The sequence below is a fragment of the Simochromis diagramma genome, unplaced genomic scaffold, assembly GCF_900408965.1.
Source record: "Simochromis diagramma unplaced genomic scaffold, fSimDia1.1 OVJJ01000753.1, whole genome shotgun sequence".
In the NCBI taxonomy this organism is placed as follows: Eukaryota; Metazoa; Chordata; class Actinopteri; order Cichliformes; family Cichlidae; genus Simochromis; species Simochromis diagramma.
In genome coordinates, this window is record NW_024387523.1 from 16,004,072 (window position 1) to 16,029,937 (window position 25,866).

The following is a 25,866-nucleotide window of genomic DNA, read 5'->3' on the forward strand; positions in this document are numbered from 1 at the left end:
TTTAGTGCTTTAAGATGTTAGTTTGGATCAACCCAGCTCTTGAGAACACCAAGCAAAGCAGAGCACCTCCCGTATTACTCCCAGACTCAACTATTGAAATTACTATTCATCACATTTTACTTTAGTCTTTTCCCCATATTTTTTAACAATACATTGAATTTCATGGACCCCACTAACAGTGTGAGTATGCGGAATCAGTTAAATGTTTGGGCTTTTCAGACAGTCACCCTAAGATAAAGCTTAAAACTTTCTTTCTTTTTTTAAAATTGAAACTTATTATTACGGGCTCAGTCACACAAAAGCAAAATTATGATGTCAACCTTGTGACTTGGAAAAATCTAATTCATTTTTTTTTGCTCTTTATATTCTGATGCTAATTCTATATAAAAGCAAGGTTGCCAAGTGTCATTTTGCACTTAAACTGCTGTCCTGCAGTAACTTTGTCACTATTTGTGGACCAGTTTCTAAATTTCTGTTTTAAATCTATGATTCTAGGGTTCTGATTGAGCTCTGATTGTAAGCCGTTTATGTCAATTTCTAGAGTTAGCAAAGTTTAATGTTAGTATTTTGTATATGTAGATGGCACCAGATAACCATCATATTATCGCAAACAGATTGCATTTAATTGCCAACTTGTCCACACTGCTTCGCAAGCTCCATCCTAATGCTGTTTCATCACCATCTTGAGGCAACTAAGTTCCTTTGGAGACAGCAGCAGACTGCAAATGTTTCAGACCTGTCCTCATCTTTGAAGCAACCATTTCAAAGGCCTATGTTTTCACTCCTTGTGCATAAATATATATTGCGTGTCATTCGCTTTTTTCCCATCCTTTTCTGCAGTTTGTGTCTTTGTTATTGTGTTATTCAGCACGTCTCTATGCTCATCTATCCTGTCTTCTTTTTCTCCTCTTCCTCCAGCCAGTTGCAGCAGATGGCTGCTCCACCCTAAGCCTGGCGATTCTGTTACAAGCAAGTTGTCTCTCACTGCTATTGCAGTGAGCGAGCTTATACAGGATCTAATCGTTGAGTTTTCTTTCTCTAAAATTATGGGGTCTTGCTGTACAACACAAGACGAGATGGCTGTTGTTGGGGCGTGATAGCCACTGATGTGGCTTTGTGTCGACATGGATACTTGCTTCTGATTGCTTCTCTAATTCTTCAAAATAAAGAACAGAAACTGTTCAGCAAATGTGACTTTGCTGTTGATTGAAAGCAACCTTTTTGCTTGTACCTTTTCTTGACAAGTATACTGTGCCACTCCAACAACTCACCAAAAAAAATCCCCAACACACAATAGCCCTGGTGAATAGCATGTGAGCTTTTATAAAGTCATTGTTCCCAGTGTATCTTGTCCACTTATAGTTCAGCCATGCGTGGGAAGTGCAATGCTTTGACCCATGTGGTAAACAACTGGCCACCTGAGCCCACAGCAGTTACTTTGCATGTGTATCTGCTTTTGTATCAGCATTCACAGCATAAAGCGCATTTGCTCTCGTGACCGTATATGCGCGCGTGGTGGAGTGTGAGGAGATAATCTTACTTGCTGGGATATCTGGAAGATTTATGGTGGCAGTATAATTACTTCTTGGTACAGTAAGTAATTTAACACATGTGGAACCTGCCACCTGTCAGGTGGAATGAGGCTGGAAACGTCTTTGCAGTTGATAACCAGTGGTGATCTAATGCTCTTCTGAAGGTGCTATGGATACTAACATCCATTTCAAGAAGTGAGCTGATGGTATTGTCACCAGGAGAGACATAGTAAGACAGACAGAGGAGGGTTACTGATACCAAGCATCAAGGCACATGACATATTGCCTGCCATTATGTAAATCTGTTTTTTACTTCCCAGTATCAAGGAAAGACACATTCCCATGCTGCTGCTGCTGCTGGTGCATTTAAGTTCAAAGACCTGTAAGTGTATGTCGTCTTGAATTGTTTCTATTCTTGATGCATGATGGAGAACTTACCCTGGTACACAGCCCTGAAAGAAGATGGGGTTTTATAGCTGTGTGTGTGTTACCTCTCACTGGCATTTGCAAATATCTGTCCCACATTCAGGGTGTGTCCACTGCAAAATCATATAAAAAAAAAATATTAAAAGAAAAATGGAGAAATGGTTTCTCCAGTGTTTGTCTTATCTTTAGTGGAATTCATACTTTCTGATTAGAACCTATATCTGTGGAATTAAAGTGGAATTTTGCAGGTGTGTGTGAGAGGGAAGGACCTGGTAATACGGCGTTGTGACGCTGAGATTTGTTGTTCGGGTCAATTTCATCCCACAGCTTATTAGCATGGCCTAGCACTTCATGCTCTATCATTTTGCCACAAGTGACTTCCTTGATATTTTTGTGAAGTTTGGCCGGTGACACTAAAGATCATCAGTGTCTTAATCTTAAATTGACATTGGCATACTACTGGCTGTCCTGAAGGCTAAATTACCCTGTTGCTGAACAGAGTAATCACCAAAATGTTGCAAACTGAAAGCATGTTCTCATTCCTGTGGCATAAAGTAGTGCCACTTTTGTAAATGCCGCTGTCGCATTTCTTTACAAGGTGTCTGTTAGTGGCTGTGTGTGATGCACCAGGTTATGACTGTCTCTTGTTAGTATTTTAACCCACGCCGCAATCCTTTCCTAAGCCTAACCAAGAAGTTTCAAATGCCAGTGAGTGAAAGCAAAACGAGGCAAAGTGGGTAACACTTTGCACAAATGGGACCCAGTTTGTTGGCGTTACTTATACCTGCTTCTTAGTGATGGGAGGTCCGGCTCTTCTATTTTAGCCTAATTTAACAATTAGGAATGTTTTTTGTGCTGGGAGACAATTTTTTTATTCATGTTTTTATAAAATAAATATTTTTATTCATTTACTACTACTAAGGAGAACATACATGGGGTTTAAGGCCTGGACAAAAGTTTGAAATGAAAAATGGCTGAAAATAAAAATGGGTGTGATTTCAGCCAGTGCCTCATTTTAGCTTTGCAGTCTTCAGCAGGGCTGAGCAGAAGCAGCTGAAGATTCAGCTCTCCCTGTCGTCGTTTACTACAATGAATCGGCTCGCTCACAAATGACACATCACTATTGCTGTCCCTGTAAAACTATGATGTCATCTTTTTATAAAAAGGTGCAGGATTTCCTGGTCGTCGACCAGGAGATTGTTGACGACAAGGTCAGTTGCATCTACTAAATTCTACAAAAGGTTGGACTTATTCTGTATTTTCACGTCCTTTGAGCCGTCAGATTTTTTAATGAATTCTAGAATAAATGTAATTACTTGCCTCATGCAAGCATTGCATTTCTTAAGATTTATATGAGGGAACTCATTGCAGATTCTTATGTATGAAACTATGATTTACTTATCATGAAAGGACCAGATCATTCTGGGACACCTGCCCGCGTTACATCTTTATTCTTAATATAACCTTTATGTTATGTGCACATGGACACTCTTCCCCCCTCCAATGTCTCCTCTGGTGAACTTATCTGTGTTCGTTTGGCTTGACAAGAGGGGAATCTGTTTGCCAGACACATGATAGCCTCCCATGGACAAAGCTATCTATCTTAATACAGTGAGGGAAACTCTCTCTCAGACACACGTAGTTCTTCCTGAAAGCCTAGTGTGTGTTTCAAACACTGTAGATGTGAATTTCAAAATCATTCCCAATCACTAAGCATGACCTTTGTTTGTCTCCTGTGACTGAACTATACAATCCCTGGAATTTTAAATCTTCCGTTTTCCGTATACATAGCTATTCATTTTCAGAGGCTATCTGTGAAAATAGCTGTAATTCCTAAAAAAGTTAAAGCAATACTTTTATTAAACCCTTTGAATTAAAGCTGAAAGTCTGCATTTCAATCAAGTCTTGATTGTTTGATCCACTCTGGTGGTGGACAGAGTGGTAACTGTGAGAGAGACTGGCCCTGAATACTGGATCAGAAATACACAAACACACATTGGAATGCTCACAAAGATGAATGTGCACTTAAAAAAAGAAAAGCATACACACAGCACAACACAAACGCCCATCAGCTTGCAGCAGAGAGGGAGATATAACAGTTCCTGCAATGGGAATCTGGCAACGCTGCTCAAGATGAACACAATAGCTTGGCATGAAGGTGATCACGCGTGTGCTTGTGAGTGTGCGAAGGAAGCAAGAAAGGGCGCTGTGGGCAAGCGAGTCGATATCTGACAGCAGCCACCTCCTGTAACTGGAGTAAAATTCCCCCCAAAACATCAAAACAGCGAGCTGCGAATGGTGACCACCGAGTGACAGCCACTCCTGCCCTTGCGAAGTCAAAGTCAGACTTCAAAAACAAGCATGACTGGTGCCTCTCTTGCTCTCCCTCTGCCTCGTGCGCTCTTTTTGTCAGTACACATCATCGTCACCAGCCGGTGTGTGGCAATTAAATATATCCCTGGGCAATGACGCCCTATTTAGAAATCATTACAAGACAAGGAAATCGTGCCCCTCGTGTTTAGCAAAAACACACGGGAAAGTGTATGTGCCCGTCTGCCTGTGTGTGTGTGTGTGTGTGTGTGTGTGTGTGTGTGTGTGTGTGTGTGTGTGTGTGTGTGCGTGTGTGTGCTGGTCGGTTTCCTGTGCATCCCTTACTTTCGCTATCCGTCATTCTGTTCTGCTCATCCATGGCTCTTTGCTTCCAAGATAACTCTCCCCCTCAGACAGTTTCCAGGAGAGCAGTAAATCCTCTCCTTCCTCCTGTTACCCTGGCCTCCTTCCCTATATGTCAGTTATAGATGTTATCATCTGCATGTAATAGAAACAGCAGTGGGGAGACACTATGGTCAACTACACAAGTGCACATGCTGGAAAACTGAATGTCAGGGCATTTTAGGTAGTGGTCAGTAGTACTTTAATATTTCTTTCTTTTACTTCCTTTTTTTTTTACCAGTATTCTTGACAGGAAAGAATATTTCTGCTTTTGGGAGGTTTTTTGTGTGTTTTTACAGAGCAGCCGACTCCCAGAACAGTTTCCTCCTGTTTCTGCTCCTTTTTTGATCTCCTCGTTTCTTCGTGTAATCGGAATCTTACATAAAAGGAACCTTGCTGTTTATAATATTTGATTGAAATGCTTTAATGCGTTCATCAAAAACTGAAACAAAAAACAGAACAGAAGAACAGTCACAGGCTTGTGTCCAATTACAGACTTTCCATTACAGAGGTTGTGTTGATTCAGAGGCTGCTCCGACTGTTTTCATACTTCAAATACATGTAAATATGTTATGCTTAATTGTCTGAGTGACTTTGAATAATGATCCCATTAGGCTTTTTTTTTTTTAAATAATTCTGCATCAACCATTAGTGTTTTATTGGCCTTTTTTCTTCTTCTTCTTTTTTTGACTATACGGTAATCTGCATATCTGATGGGATGTTTGCAGGAGTGAACTTAATCACTAGCAATTCTGTCTAATGTTTCAGCGAGCCAGTGTGCATGCCATCATGCAAATGAAGACAATTTTCATCAAATAAATACACAACAGAGTTGAAAGAGAGTTGCAAAATGAAAGGAAAAAAAGATGCCAGGAGACTAGAAACAATTCATATTAATTCAAATTTATATTGTTGTAATCCTGCCTTGGGATGAAAGTTTACGACAAATGTGACCTTATTAATATATAAATAACAGGCCAAATGAGTGAAAAGGTGTGTGTGTGGGGGGGGGGGTGGCCTTGCATTTCTGTACTTTTTTGTTGTTTTTTTTTTGGGGGGGGGGGGTGTTGTAAAGTGAGGTATGCTTTCCTGGTCTTGCAGGAAATAAATGCACTTGGGATTTATCGACACACTGGCTGTTATAAGCCTACTGTCACACTCCAGTAGTTACCCATGGCGGATTTAAGACTCAGGAAAGAAGAAACACTCTTAGTCTCCATCTCAGTCTCGTTTTCCTTTCCTTTGTACCCTGCTGCAGGTACTTTCATGCTACTGCAGCCAATTCTTACTCAAATGTGGCCAGGTGGCGCCCGATAGGTGTTTTGGAATGCAAATTTTGTTAAAGTTTCCAATGTGAAAATCGATGTGTTTGTGCTAACCTTCCCTCTAATCCTGACCTATAAGTGGGATGTGGTCACTTTTCCCCTCAGCCTCCCCAGTCCGACCATGTGCACAGCTGCCTTGAAATTATGTTTTGTTTATATGATGGTAAAATATTCATAGAGGAAAAATAGCCATGGAAGCTGTCCATATAATCTCCAATAAAGTGATATGTAAATCCACCACGCATAGACACACAGGTGCCCAGACACCAATGCAAGGAGAACTGACACCCTCAAGGGCAAAATGAAATGAATGACAGCAGCACCTGCCTGTGTTTGTCCTGAGAGCCAGATACCTTTCTTATACAACAACAGACATGTAGATGCCGCACACATACATACACACGCTCACACACACTCACACAAGCACAGCTCACAGACTGATGCTGCAGTTTGGGAGTTAGTATCGATCGACACTCGTCAGCATGTCCTCTATAACAAGCCCTGTCCCCAAAAGGACTGCAGCAAACCTGTCAGGGAGAGCCGGAGGAAAAAAAAACACTGGGCATACCTGTCTGTTCATCCAATTTGCTTCTTCCATTTCAAACTTCAGTTGTTTTACATGTTGCTATGGCAGCCCCGAGAGGTCACATGCACTCCAAATAAGCTGCAAAGGCACAGAAAATACAAGAGAAGGTCAATAAAAGCCTTTTTTTGTGGAGACAATAACATGACGGAACAGCAGCTGAAGTGACAGAAAGAGAAAGATGTGTAGGACTGCACCACGAGATGCTTAAAAGAAGCGGAGGATTCATTTGTGTCGTGAGGGAGAAAAAGATCCAAAGTAATGTGTGTTTTAATATCATGACTCATATAATACTGTAGATGCATGTTTTAGCTAACTAGCTGTTAGCTTGTCACTTACGCAGCTTTACAGTCATGTTATTCTCTCCCCAAAAACACTTCTATTGTGAGTTTTCACAGCACTTTTCTATTTCCTTGTGTGACCGTTTTTGACCTCTCAGGAGCACTGTACATTTCTAAGACATTTTGGCAAACGAATAATTATTATTAAGTTGTCAAAGGAGCTTGCAAAGAAAAGCGTCTGGACTTCTTTAAGTTACTTGAAGACGTTTCACCTCTCATCCGAGAAGCTTCTTCAGTTCTTAGGTCAAATGGTGGGGAGTCCCAGATTTAAACCTAGTGGGAGTAACCCCCCACAGAGGGACAAAAGGGCCCCCTGATGACCCTCTAATCGCCCGAGCCAAGGTGTGAAACTGGGTGTGGGTCCCAATCAGCCAGAGTTTCAAGTGAGCTCATTGTGAAACCTGGCCCCACCTTATCATGCGAATTCCCGAGGTCAGATGGCCCAGGATGTGAGTGGGCGTTAAGGCGTCTGGGGAGGGAACTCAAAACTGGATTATAGATGGCAGACAGTTGGTGTCGTAAACCACCGCCTCTGTTCAAAGATGGTCGCTCACAGTGGACATAGATGGCTTCTTTCACTTCTCTTTCAAACCATCTGTCCTCTCTGTCCAAAATGTGAACATTGGCATCCTCGAAAGAGTGTCCTTTATCCTTTAGATGCAGATGGACTGCTGAGTCTTGTCCTGTGGAGGTGGCTCTTCTATGTTGTGCCATGCGCTTGTGAAGTGGCTGTTTGGTCTCTCCAGTGTAGAGGTCTGGGCATTCCTCGCTGCACTGTACAGCATACACCACATTGTTAAGTCTGTGTTTTGGCGTTTTCTCCAAGCATGACATCCCGGTGCATTTCAGACCCAGCAACACGCTCAGACAAAAACTGGTTCACCCGAAAGACAAAACCCAGACGCCTTAACGCCCACTCACATCCTGGGCCATCTGACCTCAGGAATTTGCATGATAAGGTGGGGCCAGGTTTCACAATGAACTCACCTGAAACTCTGGCTGATTGGGACCCACACCCAGTTTCACACCTTGGCTCAGGCGATTAGAGGATCATCAGGGGGTCCTTTTGTCCCTCTGTGGGGGGATACTCCCACTAGGTTTAAATCTGGGACTCCCCACCATTTGACCTTAGAACTGAAGAAGCTTCTCGGATGAGAGGTGAAACGTCTTCAAGCAACTTAAAGAAGTCCAGACACTTGTCTTTGCAAGCTCCTTTGACTACGATGACCTGGATGACTGAGAACCTTCACAGACATATTATTAAGTTGTATCCGTGATGCCACTGCCAAAACTATAGACGATAGAGAGAAAAAACAGGCTGATGGGTGAAACCTACTCCGCACGAGTTACCACCGAGCAACCAAATAAGTTAGTGGCTTTCACACACTGCATTGCCTAATTTGTTCGAGACCTTTATTGTTTTTTTGTTTTGCCTTCTGCAATGCCTTCTTGAAGATTATGAGCAAGGGCAGAGTGGCTGGAACCAAAGCACAAGCCTGATGATAATGATGAAGTATCCAGCCACCCGGCTAACGAGAGCCCAGATCTGCCCCGAGTCTGCCTGCTATGCAAATTTCTCTCACACCAGCAATGAATCAAAGGCGTAGAAAACCAATGTTTCTTTTCGCAGCACTTTAGCAAAGCCATCATTCACAAAGGACACGCCAAAGGCACGCACACACTCACACACGCACACACTGACACAAAGAGCGTACGATAACTCTGGCACTTGAACAGCAGTTTTACAACATGTCAAACCTTTTTTTGCTACCATGGAAATAAAGAAGAAGCTAAAAAAAAAAAAAAAAAAAGACAGCGATGATGTTTTTTGAGCCAACAGAAAATTACGTATGTTTGTGCACTTGTGTATGCTTTTGTATTGTTGTGACACTTCAGAGCACAGTGGGCCCCGAACAGTGAGTTGACAATAACAAGGCTCCGGAGACAAATTCCTCTAAGTTGATGTTCTTGGCAGAGAAACACAACAACATAAGACAGATCTTTTGTCTCCCTCGTCATCTCTGACCTCATGGCAACCGGTGTTCCCGCGGCATGGATTTTTAATGCTCAACAAATAAGTTTTGCTTTTCTTTGTTGCCAAGATGAAAAGCGAGGGATCTTAGAGTTGAGACTTTAATTGATGGATGAAGGCGCAAGTGCACGCACAGATGCACGCACAGGGACGGGCATTTTCAATATATTGTGTGTCCTTCATTCTCTCTTGCTCTTCCTGCGCCTCCCTGTTTCTCTCTCGGTTCGCTCATTATCTTGTTGCTCTGTCAGACTTGGAGGTTTGCCTCTAGGGTGTTGAACTGGCAGAAGTAACAGGATGACGGTAATTTGCTGGAATGGAGGTTAGAAAAGCTCACCTTATGTTTTAAATGGTGTCATGGGGGCCAAACTATAGACCTTTGGCACCACAGCTAATTATGTAACACATGTAGAGTAATTTCCCTTCTTTTTTGTTGAATTCCAACTGGATTTATCTGTTAAGTGGATCTTTACATAGGACCATTACACTCCTTTAGGAATGCAAACAAAGACAAATACGCACAGTGTAAAGCATGCATCTGTTAAATGCATTAAATTGCAGGCCACAAACACCCGCATTTGCATGTACCGACATGTCATACAAGCATGCACAAACAAACAGACGGTGGCAGGCTTTTAAGCCTTTGTCAGATTAATAGCCACTTTCTCTCTCTGGTCAATAAATGCTTCGGGGAGTTCCCTAAAGGCTGCAGGATAGCTCCCTGTGTGCACGTGTGTGTGCATGTGTGTGTGCACGTGTGTGTGCACGTTTGTGTGCGTGCGTGCAAGCACCTAACAGGCCTCATGGGTCAACCTGTCACCACAAAGATGGCTAAGCAGTTGGTTGGCCAGCGGGAAATCAATGTAAGGTGATGAGGCTACTGTGTGTGTGTGTGTGTGTGTGAGAGAGAGAGAAAGAGAGAGAGAGAGAGAGAGAGAGAGAGTTTAGTTGTGTAAGCCTGTTTGTCACTGTGTTTTATGTGTACCTGTGCACATGTGTATATTGGAGCACAGCCTTCAGCAGCGGTAGTTTAAATGAAGGTTAAACTACTGGTGTTAACTACTAAGGTTATATAACCTTAGCGTGCACACACACACACACACGTCTATTATTAACCAGGTCCTTCACTCCTCTTATCAAATGAAGCCAAATCTAATCTTTCCTCAATATTGATGCTGATTAGCGTATTATTCGGTTATAATAATTCCAGTTGTAATGATTTCACTAATGATGTCACTGTCATTGTCATTTAGCTCATTTATTGAACTTGTAATAAATTACATTGCTTCCATTTAAGTAGCCAGGTCTAATAGTTATAGTTTTATTTTCCAAAGTAGCAAAAAGGCTACATGAATAGAATTTGCACTTGTGTGCGTAAAACAAACACAACAGTTAAAAATTGATTGCAAACAGTGACCAATCAGAAATACTTTGAGAAAAAGTATGAGGCTCCCATATGCAGAACTTCTCTTAAATTTGGACCCAAATAAGCTAAACTGAAGGTTTAAAGTTAACTTGAGTCTCGTGCCTCTTGTTTGTTATAGCTGTACTGCACCTGAGGCCAGAAAGTGCTAGCTGTTGCGGTAGATGTTGAATAAAGACTTTTAATGTTCACGGCTACATAAAACCATGTTGTTGTTGCAAAGAAAAGTTGCAGAGGTAAAAATGCCATGATCTCAGCTGGAATCTAAAATTGTTTTGGCTTTGCTCAGATGTCAGATTACGTTTGCGAGACCAACACGTCACACAGAGAAGATGCTGTTTGGACAGGATGCAGAAAAAAATAATCCTGGGCTGCTATAAAAAAAACTCTCTCAGCTGGTAAAACCAACTCACACAGTAAATAGATTGGTTTGTTCATAGATCTTTTCTACTCTGGTTGAGCACTCAAAGCACTTTATACAACGTGCCTCAATCACCCATTCAGAGCCACAAGCTCTGTTTTTCTATGTCTATCTAACTCTCACACACATTCACACTAAGATGAATGCATCAGGAACAGCTTAGGGTTCAGTACCTGGCCCTAGGATACTTTGCCATGCAGACCAGAGGGTCCAGGGATCAAACAACCAACCAGTAAACATGATAATGGTTTTATAGATACACCTCTCATTTTCATAAAGGTGGCATGGAGACTATTTGAAGTGTCACTGGGAGGTTTTAGGATGCTGGACATATCTAAACATCCCCTTGGGAAAGCATTGCCACATAAAAAATAATTCATTTTTACCTAGGAAAAATGCCATGACAGTTATGAATTGATTAAATTCCAAAAATATTAGCTGTTATTAAAGAAGAGATCTTTTTTTTTTAAGTATACTTTAAACTTTTGTGCTGATTGAACATGCTTTTACTTTATTCTTTGCAAATGGCTTGTGTACCCTGCAACATGCTAAAGCAGAGAAGCCTTATGTAGCTTCACAGGACACAGTGTGGCACTGGAAAGTTAGTGGAGCTTCCACTAGTCAAAACCACATGGCTAAACTCCTTTCCTTGAATTTCTGGAAGTGCCAGTCCTGCAAGAGTTCGGGGTCGAGGGTGAGCGGTTTTACCCATCTGGCTGAGTCCTGATGTAACGTGCGCTGGAGATTATAAGAATGGGAAGCTGCTCTGGTTTTTTCTGTGCTCCAGGGAACACTGGAGCTCCAGCTCACTTCTCCGCTAGTGAACCCTGGTTGTTTAAACTAGCCCCAGTGGTCCTCATTACCCTCTCCCCGGGCACATTCACGCACACTGATGCAGGCTCACACAATCGTGAGCGCACAGCAGCAAGTGCCGATGAAGAAAAAAAAAGAAAGAGGCACTTGCACGCAGACAGCTGTTGGGTTTGATGTAATGGAGGTGGATGCTGCTTTGTAATAGCTTGCTAGGACAGCTGCCCTGATCCCTTTGAACCTCGTGGCTTACAGGGTTGTTACAGCAGTGACGGTTCTAATGAACCTTAAACCACCAAAGGGCTGACACATGAAAACTCTAAGGTTGTTTTTTTTAAGTTGATGTTGATCCTACAACACTGCATTTCAATTGCTAAAACTTTAAAAGAAAAAACTCTCAGTTGCACTTAGTCAACTATGTTAATTACACCTCGCTGCACATTTTTTTTGCCTTTTCAAGCGTCATTTAAGTACATTCACCATTTCAAGTACTTAAGTGCAGCTATTTGAGCTCTCTACATTCTCCACCTCCAAAGTGTTTAATCACTACGTAATATCAGTTAAGTACACACTCCCATCCACCCAATTTCTTTTTTCCCCACCTGTTCTTCAATTGCCTTTTTGTTTATCATGTTTTCTATCTTGTACTTTGTGGAATCCTCTCATTTTCACTTAAGTCATCTATGCACACATAGCCACACAAGTTTGCTATAAGTTTTAGTTATTTTAGTTACCTTCAACAACAACAAAAAAGTGCAATTTAAATATTACATCTCAGTTTTTCCACATGATAAAAATAAATGCTGCTTTGGGCTTGAATTGAAAAAAAAAGTGTAATATTCCAAAAAAGCTTGTCTCTTGAGCCTGTGAGCCCACTGTAAAAATCAGTGGAAAAAAGTGATAAAACAGGAATTTTCTGTAATTTTTTTCTTTATGTATTACTGATTTACTTTGGTTTTGTACGAATTATCTTGGGGGAGGTTGTTATCAGTAGGAAATGTCATAAGACTTGGGAAAATACAGTTACACATCTCAAATTTATGTCGTCCTTCACATTGTTCAGTGGGGAATCTTTGACGGGCCGATTCTCACCCCCGAGCCTTATGTTTGACATTCTTCTCCTGAGGGGTCACAGATAGAGCTGAGACTTTCATTACATACTTTTACTCATATGTGAGTGTGGTTTTCATTGTGCGTTTGTGATCCCCAGTACTGTTTGTGAAGCTGTGGTGGTCAGTTCAGTGAGACGTATGACAGCAGTCATCGTCAAATGTCTCTAGGTGTACCGGCGCTCAACCAGGCCAAGTGGATCTTCAGAAGAAACGAGTGACTGAAAAGTGTGTCTTGATGTACCAAAACACAGGCTTGCTGATATGTCTGTTGCATCATTTTCTCTTTTTACTGAAACACTTCAGGTTTAAAGAGGGTCATAAAACTAAAGAAAAAGGAGAAAAAAACCTGGCCAGTGTCGTGATTCTTTTTGTTTTTTCTTCAGTTTTTAAGGTGTGCTTTCTTCCCAGCTTCAACATGCTCTCAAAGGATTGTACTGCTGTGTCTTTTTCTGTTGTGAAAGAAGGAGCTCAGTGTTCTTTGTCCCTCAGCTGTGTGTGTCTGTGATTTCTCCAAGATGACGCAAAGATGCCCGACCTTCCATGGCAGAGCCTCCCACAGAACCAGTCTCTTGGTCATGACTTTCTTCCCCCAAGATTATTGTTCTCCAGGAAGCCGGAGGCAAATGGCAAGGTTAATCCAATGAATATTGGCTAGAAGTAATCAAGTGATTAATCAGCACAGCATTTAGCTGACAGAGGAAATTCTGGGGAAAGATTTATGGATACCAAACAACAGTTAATAGAGAGGAACGCTGTAACAGAGCCACATCAGAAAGGCTGTAAACATTACAGGTAATAATTGTGAATGGGAGAGATTTGTTAGCTTTCAAAGAAGAACTATACCTGAAAGTTAATCAATGTCAGCATTTTAAAAGACCAAAGCAGGTCTTTTTGTGCAGTTGATGGATTTTGCTTTTACATTTATTCTTCATCCATCTTTTGCCAGTCTATTGAAACAAGCACATGAAGTACACACACACGCGCACAAACAGACACAGCCACACATGCATGCACATGTCAATCGTGAGTTAAAAGGAAAAGAATGTAGGAGGATGCGATGTAATGAGGTGGGCAGAGCAATATTTACTTGTGATGGCAGAGTAAATTTGCATGAAATGATGCAATGTGATGATGGCAAATTCAGCAAGTTTCCACCTACCTTTCAAACATCATTAAAAGATATATTTGACAGGTTGTTCACTTAGGATTAGATGGCACCCACAAACACACACTGAAATTATATCAGATATTAGATGTTAGATATTAGCTCAGAGTGCTACTGTGGCTTAAAAATGAACAACATTTCGCATTTTGCTGATACAATGTTGGTCATTGTTCTTTAACTCATTGTATTTATACTAAAGATTTGCCTATATGTGGCTTTTAAAGCGAAGTAAAATGTGTAGAAATACTTTGCAGCTAAATATTTTTTCAAAGATTATATTTCTTGTTTCAAGACTTTCTTGCACTGATTCTATGAAAGTATTTTTGTTTAGACTTGAAAGAGCATCGGGCCTCATGCAAATGCTTTGATTTGTCTGAAAACGCCTGCTAAATTGGACAGTTTTGCAATTCCCTGTGATATTATTTGATGCACTCTGCACTTTGATGTAGCCCAGTGAAATCAAGCCTTTAATTTTGCCATGCACCAAACTTAAAGTCTAATCTCTTCTCTTCAAGGGGAGGGCATAGGTGCATGAAACAAGGACTGAGCAGAGGAAGTAATGACTTTATTCAGTTGCACCTAACATTTCCACTTTCATTCTGCTGGAAGGGTGGCAGGAGAAGAAGAGTGTAATTGAGAGGTGATGGGGAATGGATGGCAAGGAGTAGGTCAGAGGAACTGGCAGGGGCAAAGACTCATGAAAGTGAAAAACCTATGACGGCAAGAAGGAGTACAGCATATAGCAAGAAGGTGCAACAATGACTGATAGTGACTAAAATCACTGGTACATTTATGCCTTGAAGGGACAGGAGTGACAGCTGACAGTTTTTTTCTATTTTAAAAATGAGAGAAGGGGAAAGGTTGATCCTCTGTAATGGCAGCAGTGGATTCCATTTATTCCGATGTAATGATGCTGCTATAAGGAGGATCTTACCATAAAAGGATCACCAACTATTTAAACTTGTGGGCCTCAATATGCTACAAATGTCTTCCCCTACTAAAGCATTAAAAATACATGAAGTATTTTCATTGTCTTAAATATCCTTAATGTTATAATAAATATTAAATATACAAGTATGACAGTACCTGCATTTATGGTAAATTGACTCATTATAATATAGTTCTTTTCTACTCTACCCGAGCACCCAAAGCGCTTTATACAACATGCCTCATTCACATCCATTCAGACAAGCACTTTTTTCTATGCCTTTTCTACATGCATCAGAGGGTAACTTGGGGTTAGTATGTTGCCCAATTTGGATACATTGAGAGAGTCCTCACCAAGAAGCTCGAAAATCAACACCTTCAAACTCAACTGAAATTTGCTGCTGCCCATATGCACAAGCCAAATGCCTTCTGGAGAACAGTTTTATATTCATGAACATGATGATGAAACAAAGAAGCTTTCAAATGTAAGAACACTAAAGCATGGTGGTGGTAGCATCATGCTATGTGGCTGTTTTGCTGGCACATTGCACAAAGTGGATGGGATAATGAAGAAGCAGGACTAACCTCAAATTCTTGAAGTTGCTGCCACCATTGCATCAAGTCAGTTTGTGAAAGTCCTTCCCTACAGTCAGCTTTAAGTGGTGTTATTGCAAAGTGGAACCATTTAAGAACCACACCATAAAGTTACAGAGTGAGGTCGTGTTGAAACGCATACGGTGCGAAAGTCACCGATACTCCTTAGACTCATTAACTGTTTCAAACCTCCTCTGGCATCAGCATCAGCTCAAAAACTATGCGGCCAGGGCTTCACAGCACAGGTTTCCACTGCCGGCACCTGTAGGTATGACATACAGGTGACCCAGTACTTGTGTCCTTTCAGTGTGTCTGAGACCATCCACTTGTTTGAAGAAGTGGATCAAGAATTGTAACTTTGGGATAACTCAAGGAGGTCGCCTAGGATTTTGAAATTCATAACATAGGTGCATCTACTAAAATATTGCGTGAGTTAGAATACCAGTGACCTGGAACTCAAGGTCAAGCTCAGAAGTCAAGTTTTATAAACAAAAAAAAAACAAAAAAATGGCGAACATAATAAAAAATTTCACCTAGGATGTTTTAATTGATATCACAGGTGCATCTCACAGGTCTCAATGACCTCTACCTCAACTTTTCAGATTTATACTACAGGTGTATCTACTAGGAGACTGAGGGGTAGCAATGGCAAGAAGAAGTCAAGTTCGATTTTATTTTCTTGCCTTACCCTTGTTCTCCAAACTCCAGGGTGTCTTTGTAGCTCAATCTTCACTTCAGCAGCTTTTGATCCACCACATCTAAGTCTTAGAAGATGCTCTGTGTTTTTTTCACATTCTAACCAGTTTACTGCAGCTTTATAAGAAGGAACTTGACCCTATATAAACCAGTTAACCTAAATAATAGGTTCAAAATGGCAGAAGAGCCAACCACTTCCCCACACTAGATCCTTGATTCTCTGTGGGATTTAGAGTGCAGCTACTTTCTCACACACACATTTTTATTTTTTTGAGGGGGATACATTGATACAATTCGTAATAAAAAAAAAAGACTTTACGACCAAATAAAAAAAAAACATTAAACGTGAAAATGAAATGAAAGAAAATGAAAGAAAAATTAAAATCTAATAATTGTTTTGCAAAGAATAAATGCTTCACGCCACTTGAGACACGCACACCCACACATGCTCATGAAGGAATCTAGGACAGAGCCTTATTTTGATGATTCATGGCATATTCGTTTAGCTTAGCACTGAGTTATAATTCCAACCCAGTGTCTCGTATGCATTATGCAGCATTTCTACTTGGGACAAAAAAACAACAACACACAACTCAGATTAGCCCTGTCGATTTCCACAGCTGAAATTAACTCTTTAGCACAGGGCCCCCTTCATGCTGCGTGACTGTTCCGCTCTCTCGATTAGCCTTGTGGCCCGAGTGCTCTCAGCTATTTATCCGAGCGCTCATTCTGCACAACACCTTTTTCTCTCCTTGGAATAAATTGCCTGGAACACTTTGTTGCGCAGCGAGAGAAGGAAAGAATGGGCCGAGACACCTCATCTCGTGATCTTATGAGGCCTTGGCCGTCCTTGAGCCCTGTTAAGAGGAACATTGTTCTCAGTGCAGGACATATATGTCTGTTTATGTGTGTGTGTATGTGTATGCTTCATGTGGACTACTGCACACAAAGGATATGAAGAACCATTTTGCTTTAGGTCAAGGCCGTTGACTAGTCTTTCCTTTTTTTTTTTTCCTTTCCCAAGAGTCACATTCCAGAAGGGGGAGTGAGAGAGAGGCTGATAATAGCAGTACAGGACACAGAAAGGTGGAAAGAGGGATTATGGGGATGATGGAAGTAGTATGGCTTTTCAGTTGTGGCAGGAATTTTTGTGCTTTACTCTAAGGAGATCATAAGATAACAAAAGATGGAAGAAAGCAAATAAAGGAAGTAAATGCATACAACCAGGTTTTCAGGTAGTATATAGTAGCTACTGTAGCTCTTCTTGCCTATCACCTGTATTTCTCCTTCTTGTTTGTGTCAGGGTTATCTGCCATCGCAAACCTTCCTTTTCTTTTTCCATCTATAATGTTTCTACCGGTTCAAAGTTACAATTGCGTTTTTAGAACGCTATCCTCTGCAGTTACAGGGATTATTCAAAGTACTACACCGTGGGGAAAAGTTGGCAGTCAACAGAGTCGGAGTCAAATATGTTAATGCAAGATAATAATACCCTCTGCCAAAGAAATAAGAATAATTGTGAATGAGGACCTCTGTGATTTATGTTTCACATTACTGTACATCTTCGACCTTACCCGGCAGATATTTGATAATGCAAAGTAGACCAAAGTGCACCGTAAGTAAGAAAAATGTCTTTCAGAGAATGGAATTAGAGCAAAGTGAAGTCTTAGATAGTTTTAATAAGCTTGTCTTGTAGAAATGTATAATCTATGCAATAGTCTAACGCGTACCTTGTAAGGACGGTAAGTATGTACTAGGGTCATGTAGACCCCAACACGCATGTTGCTTTTCAATCTCAAGTGGAAGGGTGGCTGTCAAGAAGAGTTAGAGTGGTGTTATCGAGGGATGAATCCAGTCTTGAAATATTTGGTTCTAATATTTATCATGTGTACAAAGGAGAGAGGTACAGCAGGAGAGAGGTACAGCAGTGAGCGTCTATAATCATCTATAAAACACGATGGAGGCTCTTTCATGGTTTGGGACTGCATTTCCGACATTAGTGTCCTGTCAAAAGTGATGGAAATCTCAACACATGTGCTACCATCAGACGTTGATTTACCATGCAATATGATCTGGAAAGTGTTTGATTGTCATTGGCTTCATTTTAAGCATAACAGAGACCAAAAACACACTGCTAGTGCAGTAAAACAGACAATGGAGCACTATCGGTCATGGAATGGCCTCCCCAGAGCCCAAACCTCAACATTACTGAAGCAGTGTGGGATCATCTTAACAGAAAGAAGAACAAAAGGCAGCCAACATCCAATGAAAAGCTTTGAATGTCCTTCAGGAACCCTGGATAACTATTCCTGAAGACTACTTAAAGAAACTGTGAAATCTAGGCTTACAAGAAAGAAAACTTATAAGAAATCTTCCCTTAGAGACTTCAGGCTCTTTTTAATTATTAAATTATAAAAACTCTACTTTTGGCAGATATATTCTATATTTCCATGTATGTTTGTACATGTTTAAATAAATAGCTGAACCTATTTAATACTTTCCTAGCAAAATACAATTACATTCCTCCTACCTCCTGATTTAAGAAATATTCTCTCTCTTTAAGTCCCAACTCAAAACTCACTTGTTCAAAATAGCTTATCCCACATAACCTCTCCACTCTGCTATTTTAACTTTGTTTTATGTGCTTGCTTTTATGTTGCTTTTATTATTCTACTGTGTACAGTGTCCTTGAGTGTTCTGAAAGGTGCTTACAAATAAATTGTATTATTATTTATTATTATTACATGCTGGTTGGTTCAAGATTTTTGCACAGTACTGTAGTAAGTTAGTCCTTTTTAGCTCAAAGTCCAGCATGATCTGTTCAGTTTGACTTGTGGTAACAGAGAGATTGAGACGCATCAGGGCACCAGTATAAATCAAACAACAGGCTTTCAATTCTTGACTATAAATCAATCTTTAAGCCTAGATTTAACAAACATGGTCACAAAGCAGATTTAATCCCACTGAAATGCACATGCAATCACAATGCAAATCACAACTAAATTTTAAAGGGATCTAATGTGATCCATTTAAGCTCCGCAGATAAGGCTTGTACATCTGATAAGAGACAGCTGTCTATAGCTAAAAAAACATTAGATGAGATGAGAGACTCATCAAGCAATGTAACTGTCACTTGTTTGAAGCAAGTGATATTAGTGTCAATTAACGTGCCATACAGTAAGGCTTGACCCTTTAAATAATATTCATATGGTGCTGATTTCACATTTGTGACAATGTAAAAAAAAAAAAAAAAAATTACAGCTGTAACATTCAGGAAACCATTTACAAGTTACAAAAGCCTTACAGTGATGCTAATGCACAAATAAAGCAGTTAACACTCATCACCTAATGTAAGCGTAACCCCAGTGTCGTGCCTCAGTAAAGCTCATCATCTGCTAAAAAACACAAAACACACATTTTTATCACAGAGACACCTTGTGAGGGCTCCCAGCGGTCACTTGATGGAGATTTACCTTACCATTACAAATTCCTAATGCTGATATGAAGAGCTGAACTGCACATTACTTAAGTCTCCATATTCCAACTATCTGATTTTATGATCTGAAACTATAAAAGTAACTTTTCATTATGCACAAATAATCATTGTATGAATGTGGAGTCATTTTTGTGCCTGTTAGTTTGAATGGGTTCGGGGAATCTTATTCATTTGTCTAGCGTATTGTTCTAAATACATAGCTTTCCTAGAAAATCACATATATTGAGAGAAGTAACACACACTAGCACTTATTCTAATGAGCCCGATAGCGGGCAAGCAAATAGCTGTTATGTCTAAATGAAAGTCCAAAATCAGCTGGAGCAAACTGTAAGTGTGTATAATCTACACACTTACACTTACTACACACAGAATAAAGGAGTTGAGTTTGCAAAGAGCAAAGTGGTTTTAGTTATTTATTTAGTTATTTATTGACCTCCCATGCTGCCATGATGTTGTCATGTCAAAAGTGGAATGAGGAAAAATGTCTTGTAGATTGGGGGAAGCATGTCTGAATGTGCGCGTGCTTGTGTGTAGTCATGCTTGTGTTGCATGTCCACGTGCATTGAGCATGAGAGGCCCAAATGATTTCCCCTCTGTCCTGCTGTGCTGACCCTTCCCACTGATGAAAGGTAGTTGACAGAGCAGAAGTGAGTGGTGTGTGAGTGTTTGTATACTCTGGAGAGGAGACTGAGGGCAGGTGTATCATTTTTTCTGCCTCTTCTCACAAAGGAAAGGAAAGTGGAGAACCAAAGTCTGGCTATTTGAGACTGTTCTCATTGTGCTCTCTTATGAGTCATGAAATCCACCTGCTAGTGTTTGCCCTGGGTTGATTTGGCTTCCACGTTTTGTTCCTGGATATGTAGATTTGGCATCTAAAGTAAAAATCTGGCTTTTTCCCCCCCTAAGTAGCTGTTTTTCCTTTTTTCAGCGAACAAAGCCAGCCTTTTCATTGTTAATTACTGCAAAGAGGAAACGATGCCTTGCATGAATGAACATACTTATGTTCATTATGCTTATTTTGGCCTTCAGAGCTGCCTTCATGGCAAATAATAACAAAGTTCTAGAAAGACTTTTGTTCATGTTAACATGGCACCATCACACAGTTGCTGCAGCTTTTTCAGTTCCACATCCATGTGTGAATCTCCTGTTCCACTTTATCCCAAAGATGTCATTTGAGTAAAGTGAGCTAATTGTCATAGTTAAGAAACCAATTTCGAGTGATCTGAGGTGTGTGACATGGTGTGTTATCCTGCTAAAGCAGCCATCAGAGGATGGCTACACTGTGGTCATAACAGGATGGACATGAACAGAAGCAGCACTCAGGTAGGACGTGGCATCTAAACAATGCTCATTTAATACTAAGTGGCCCAAAGTGTGTCATGAAAATATCGCTCACACCAACAGGACTTTTCATGCTTTAATGTTGTTTACACCAAGTTCTGACCCTACTATCCAAATGTGGCAGTAGAAATTAAAACTCATTAGACCAGGCAACATTTGTCCAATCTTCTGTTATCCAATTTTGTTAAGCCCATATGGATTGCAGCTTTAGTTTCTTGTTTTTAGCTGACAAGAGTGACACCCTGGTGTGCTACTGTATATGGTATGTGTTTTAAGATGCTCTTTACATACCTTGTTTGAAAAGAGTGTTTATGTGAGTTACTGTTGTCTTTCTATCTGTTCCAATTAGTCTGGCCATTCTCCTCTGATCTCTGGCATTAAGAAGACATCTTCACTCAGAGAACTGCTGCTCACTGGATATTTTCTCTTTTTCAGACCCTTCTCTTTAAATCTTACACATGGTTCTGCAAGAAATCTCAGCAGATCAGCAGTTTCTGAAAGACTCAGAACAGCCACATTCAGAGTGACTTATTTCACGTTTCTCTCCCATTCTGATGGTCAGTTAAAACGTCAGCAGGTCATCATGACCATGTCTAAATGCACTGATTTGCTGCCATATCATTCGTTGATTAGATATTTGTGCTAATTAGCAGTTGAACAGGTGTAGGTGTGTATGACCAACATCAGCAGTTGTGATTAGTTAACACATGGTAAAAGAGCTGCTATGAATTTTGTTGTTGTGTCTATATATTGCAGTTTAATCTGTAAACATTCATGTGTGAAACCTTTACATGCTGTAGTGGGGAAAAGTTGAATACAAAGCTAAAAATAAATGAATACAAAAGTAAATGTAAAAGAAGAAGAAGACATAAGAACGAACCAAGAAAGCAGAAGGAAACAGCAAAGAAGAATCAAAATGAAAGAAACACAAAGGTTCTAGCACAAAGAGCACAGCAGCTGCCCTTCACGGCAGCCGAGAACAGCGGTCCACCGGCTCCGCTCGCTCTCTCTCCCTCTCAGACAGGACCGGCGACAGAGTGTGGACACCAATTCATAATCCACCTCCGTCCCCTCCCTCCTTCCCTCCACCATTCTGCACGGCCCCCCTCTTTTACAGCATCAGCATGACGAGGTTGCTATGGTAACAGCATCCCACTGCAGAGGCAAATGTGAGCAGTAATCGATCTTTTCGTGTGGCTGCATCATGTACATACATAACGCCGTTGTGAAACGCGTCACGGTGAAAAGCCAAGTTTGGTTTGGGGGCGTGTTGAGGGTGATATTCTATACGTGGCAACTGTAGAGAAAGAGAAGGAATAAAGACGATGAAGGCAGAGACAGGGGTTATCAAATGTATCATGTATATGTTATGCAAGAGTAAAACAAACTTACATGTAAAAAGACCTTAAATACTGATATTTAAGGAGTGTTGATTGAGTCCTATGTCATCTAATATATTGCATAACATGCAAATAAACGAAGATGAGGCTGGAGAGACAGAAGACTTTATCAACTATTCACTACACCCCTGGATTTATGTGTTTAAAAGCTTTTTTTTTTGGGACACAGTAGCGATAGAAACCACTCCAACCTTTTTGACCATTGGAACCATTCAGCATATTATTTTAAACTTTCATTTGTTGAAACTTCATCAAACAGCAAACACTGATATTAAACCAGGTAAAAATGTTTAATATGTCACAGGATTGTAAGCATCGTCACTGTTACCATGTTACTTTAGCTCTAGGCAATGATTTGCCTAAATTCAGCCTCACAAAGCTTCTAGCATGGATGTGGACATGGTCTGTGGTATCTGCTACAAGTGCCACTTTCTTTACTGTAGTTTAATCATTTAGAGGCCACCAACTTGTCAGTATGTGTTATTTGGATAATCTGAAACTTTAAATTGTCCAGAGGTTCTGCTGTGCATTTAAATCTAAACTACCACAACATAATCATATTTTATTTATAATTATCAGCCCAAATCTACTGTTCTTGTTGCTCACAAATCTTATTTATTAATGCATAAATAATTTCCTAAACACACATAAAATTCTGCAAATGCACTTTATGATTAATATGAAACAACTGGTATCAATAATTATTTCTTATTTAAACCTTACTGCCATAAAGGACCATTGAATTTAAATATTAATGAGAGATGTCACACCCATGCACACAATGCTGATGCAGTAACCACCACTTCAAATGATGACTTTCAAGTTAAGATGAAAGAACAGGGAGAAAAAAAAAGTGGACAGCAAAACTATATTTGATTTCAGTGGCTGAATCTGGCTTCTACTAACCCTCTCGTGCATGGTGTTTCCCTCAGGCAACAAACCAAATGATATATTTTTGATTAATATATCAACAAGCCCCCCCCCAAGCTCTCAATAAGTTTGGTGGATTATATTTTTTTCCTCAAAAAACATTCAAATTCATATCATACAGGGCTAACAGTAACATGCAAGGCTTGGACAGCTGTAGGGAATTCAGGACTATTCAGCCTGAGGATAGCATCTGTGTAACAAATAAATACAAATATAAACTGTAGCTCTTTGTGTGGCAGTTCACCTGTTGATCCTATAAACCTGCAGTTATTTATTGACTTAAACAGCTGGAACATGAAGCGCCTTGAGGCGACTTTTGTTGTGATTTGGCGCTATATAAATAAAATTGAATTGAATTGAATTGAACAAACAAAGGGCATAATTCCACTAGAATTAAACTTATTAAAATTATGATATAATTACATTTTGATATTACCCCAATTTCTTTTGTAAATATGCAGTACATTAGGTGTGGGAACCATATATGCAACATAAACCCTAGTTAATTCCCCAGTGTTAGGCTCCATTAACACGTGAGTCTCTGCAAATCAAGCATGAGAGCTGTGCTTTGCATTTGTCAGTGTTCATGGACCAGTGTTGATGCTGAAGTGTGGAATAAGCTTGGCAGACCGTCACGCACGCTGGCCAAATTTTATTTTGCTTTATTCTTTTCATGCGTGCAGTGATCCAGTCAAAAGTGGACTGGCAGAAGTCGTGTACACACCTTCTTTCAGCTGCATCGACTTGGGAGAGATGCATAGTCTGTGATCGCAGAAGCACAGAAGTCTGAGGAAGCTGGCAGGAACATGGCGGGCCGTTTGTCAGCGTACGCATCAGTGGTCAACTCCATCTCTGGATGGAATCTTTTTGTGGATTTTTGATTTTTCTTCCTGTTTGCATTTAGCTTTAGGAACTGCATTGTGTGATGTGCTTATTCATTTCCACCAAAGTAAATGTCCATTCTGTTCAGCCATAAAAGTCATCAGTAGCAAATTGGCTGGTGGGTTAAACTCAGATGGGTTTTATTGCAGAAGGCTTTCAATTCTTAAGCACAAAAACATAACAATGGATAATTTATATGTACTTGCAACATTTCTGTTTAATCTAGATGTTTAAATTTAATTACATTTTTGCAAGTCCGGAGTTTGTTTTCTCTCCAGAGGATCCTTCTGCTTCCTGAGAAAAGAGGGGGATTAAATAACTAAGCTAAGTAATTCACGGAAGTGTATTTTCTGATAAAACTGAGTGATTCTGTCCTCTACAGCTACAGTCCAAAAAAAGTGCACCAAGTTTGACAACAACAATGTCACTTGTATCTAAGTAAGTAAAATAAAACCTTCATGCGTGCCTCTTACTGCTGGGATAGCAGACACTATGTGTTTAAATGTGGACCCAAGGTTTTCACCTTGCGGCTGTGGTAACTTTACATATCATGTGTCAGGCAGAGGCAGAGGACAAAGAGCAGAAACACTGGCTTTGCAACAAACTCACAAGGGGCTGAAGCTTATCGCACATTGATCCTGTTAACATGCTTCCAGCCATGATGGCAAACACAGCTACACTGGCTTATTGTAAATGCACTGTACGGATGCAGCCGCGTAAACATGCTAAACCACTATCTGTAATTCATCAGTCCAGTGTGAGACATCCCTTCATCGATTGCGGTGTGATTGCAGCTCTGCAGCTTCGCTCAGAGTCTACTCAACTATAAATCCATCTAAATTCTCATCTTGTTATGGAACCGAGAGAGAAAAAGGCCACGGTAGAAGACAGAGGGAGAGGGGGTGGAGGGCAAAAAGACAGGCCAAGCCACTCTGGTGTGGGAGTTGGAAGATTTGAAAATTATCTAATAAGAGAAGGATATGGAGAAAGAAAAACAAAAAGGGCAATTTGAGATTGAGAATGTGAGTGCAGTGAAACCGCCAATTTGGCAGTTTGGACTTACACAGGGGCTCGTGTTGATTTTTGTGTACGTGGGTATACATTTGGAGGTGTGAAACCAAAAAACCAGTCAGCCTGTGGGGCTGAATCCATTTTGAAATGACCTTGAGTGCCCCCGTAGTCAGCCAGCCAGTGTCCTGCACCAACCAGATTCAGCTTCCCTCTTCATATCTGCTAGCTGAGGGAGTAAGAGGTGAGAGAGGAGAAGTAACAGAGTGAGAGAGGGAGAGATGGAGTGGGTCTGTCTGTCCAGTAGCTTATAAAAAGTCCATTATGGTGCGCTTCTATCAGTTTGGGCTCTCCCAGATGGACCCTGGAGTAAATGGACAGCACCAGAGAGCTATAAGCTCAGATTTGATGTACGGCTGAGAAATAGTTGTGTGTGTGCGCGCGCGCGTGTGTGTGTGCGTGCGATTTTGTGATTGTGTGATTGTACGTGTGCAGGAGAGTGTGTGTTTGGTCAGACGGCCCAACAAAAGAGCCAACGATAGCGACCAGCAAACATTTCTGTGCCACTACTATTTGTGCATTTCACTTAGTTAACACAGCTGTTTTACCATATTACAATAAGTCTCCCAGCCACACACACACACACACACACACACACACACACACACACACACACACACAAACATGCACATGCACACAGCCCTCCCAGC

At 40.6% G+C, this 25,866-nt stretch overlaps 1 protein-coding gene and 1 long non-coding RNA gene across 14 annotated transcripts in view; both read left to right on the forward strand.

Annotated features, from left to right (window-relative positions):
- The window catches only part of adgrb2 (adhesion G protein-coupled receptor B2), a 258,273-nt gene that overhangs the window by 88,675 nt on the left and 143,732 nt on the right, over window positions 1-25,866 (forward strand). The gene's annotated exons all lie outside the window — the stretch shown is intronic.
- LOC120726606 lies at window positions 8,083-24,538 on the forward strand. The gene is made up of 2 exons (XR_005694345.1): window positions 8,083-21,397; window positions 21,604-24,538. It is a non-coding gene; the product is annotated as an uncharacterized LOC120726606 (long non-coding RNA).